Source organism: Pistacia vera, unplaced genomic scaffold (assembly GCF_008641045.1).
Source record: "Pistacia vera cultivar Batoury unplaced genomic scaffold, PisVer_v2 Contig520, whole genome shotgun sequence".
Taxonomy (NCBI): Eukaryota; Viridiplantae; Streptophyta; class Magnoliopsida; order Sapindales; family Anacardiaceae; genus Pistacia; species Pistacia vera.
In genome coordinates, this window is record NW_022196358.1 from 358,329 (window position 1) to 360,641 (window position 2,313).

Genomic DNA, 2,313 nt, shown 5'->3' on the forward strand with positions numbered 1-2,313 from the left:
TGATGAAAACACTATGTTAATCTGGTTGGCCACGACATGACCTTACCTTAGTAAGTATCGACCCTAAGATTTGGATTGAGAAACATCGGTTAGATTAATAGCATAAAGTAGAATAATTATGGTGAAATTGGATACACTAGACCATTTCTCATTGTTTGATCATTTGTTTAGATCTAGCTTTTATTTTAGTTGTTATTTTTAGTATTTTTGTTATTCTTACTTGAATTTTATTAAGTTGTTGGGTATTTTTATTATCTCATTTGATTTCATTATTTTAGTTGATTTTGCATAGTATTAGATTAATTGATAACTCAACTCTTTGTGGGATTGACCCTTACTTGTGCACTTTACTACAATAGTGACCCGTGAACTTGCGGAGGAATTAAAATTTTTTTTAACCGAACAAGTTTTTGGCACCGTCGCTGGGGAGTTGGAGATATTTGATTTCTTTGATATTTATGTTTCCATTTTTTTTAATTTTTTTTTTTTTTTTTGTAGTTAGATTTTATTTTATGTTCTTTTAGTTTTTTTATTTTTTTATTTTCCAGTTGTTTTGTGTATTTTTGCATTACGAATTTTCTTTGTCTTGAGTTTTTATTTGAATGCAAGATCGCCGATCGTTGGACGAAGAAGTGCTTCCTTATTTTGATAGGGTGAATTTGATTGGTAGAAAGAGAAGAGAACCTAAAAATTCGGAAGAATCAAATGCAACAAATTCAAAATCCGAAGAAGAGATAGTGAATCCACCTCACCTGATGAAGGAGTATGCGCGTCCTACCATTGGAATGTCACCCTCTGTATTGCTTTGAATGCTGCAGCGAGGAATTATGAGTTGAAGAGTATCCATTTTCAGATGCTTTCGTCATTCCATAGGATAGCCACTAAAGATCCATTGAAATTTATTAGAGATTTTTACTCAACCGTGCAAACTTTTCCTTTGTAGGGTTTGACTGAAGATCAATTGAGGATGAGATGTTTTCCATATACATTGAAGGACATAGCAAAGGGTTGGTTCACGTCATTGGCACCATCTTCACTTACCACTTGGGATGCGGTCTACAACAATTTCATAGGTAAATTTTATTCTCATGCGAAGACTGTTGAACTAAGAGATGAAATTGCTACTTTCTCTCAACTTGATGGTGAGTTGTTCCATAAGGCTTGGGAAAGATTTAAATTGATTTTAGTTTAATGTCCACATCATAGATACCCTTTAGAATTGCTGAATAAGTTTTTCTATGATGGACTGATATAGGCTTGCCAGGCCATATTTGACAATGCTGTAGGTGGTGCCATGGGAGAAAAGATTATAGAAGAGACATATGAGTTGTATGAGAAATTGGCGCCAATTCACAATAAAGGAGTGTTAGAGGGAAAGCAAAGGGAATCTATGAAGTGAGTGCTAGCACTAGTTCGTGTTGCAAGAGTCCGAATTGACCAAGCAAGTCAAGACCATGTGTAACATGCAGAGCGAATAGGGACATACTGGTTCAAAAGAGGTATGTGCAATTTGTGGTAAATTTGGTCATACTACTAATGTTTGTCCTTCCAGTGAGAATTTTCTAGAATTTTTGAAAGCGAACATGATGAAATCTTACAACCAAAGACCCCACAATCCATATTTGAACACATACAATCCTAGGTGGAGGAACCATCCAAATTTTTCATGGAGAAACAACCAGCAGTAGGGAATTTTTGGTCTTATTATGCAACCAAAGAAGCCTTCATTGGAGGACACATTGAACAACTTCATTCAAGTGTCTCAACAAACAAATCATAACTTCGAAAAGAGATTCGAACAGCAAGATGCAGCCATAAGGAAGATGCAAGTCTAGATAGGCCAAATTGCAAAGGCATTACAAGGCCATGTCCCGTGGAAGTTACCGAGCCACACAGAGTAAGCAAATGCAATCAAAATATTGAGAAGTGGTAAGGTAATTAACAAGGATATAAATTTTGAGACTAATGAGCCTTTGTTTGATCATGCAAGACAAAAAGAATTCAAGGGGAAGCAACAGAGTGCACCCATTCAGGCACGGGTGAAGAGATTGACCCTCCATATGTGCCACCCAAGCCTTATGTTCCACCCGTGCCTTTTCCGGGTTGTTTGATTAAAAGCAAATGGGATAAATCATTTTTGGATATATATGACATTTTATCTAAGGTTAATGTGAACTTACCCTTGCTTGATTTGGTTAGGAAATTACCAGCTTATGCTAAATTCTTCAAGGAGGGGAACACCTGGAAGCGTCAATATGAACCTAATGAGAAAGTCTTGATTTCTAAGACAACAAATGTGGTTTTGCAACACAG

At 36.1% G+C, this 2,313-nt stretch overlaps 1 non-coding gene across 1 annotated transcript; it reads right to left on the minus strand.

Moving 5' to 3' along the window:
* Positions 1 to 1,102: 1,102 nt before the first annotated feature.
* Positions 1,103 to 1,209, minus strand: LOC116106721. The gene has a single exon (XR_004124350.1). It is a non-coding gene; the product is annotated as a small nucleolar RNA R71 (small nucleolar RNA).
* Positions 1,210 to 2,313: the final 1,104 nt, after the last annotated feature.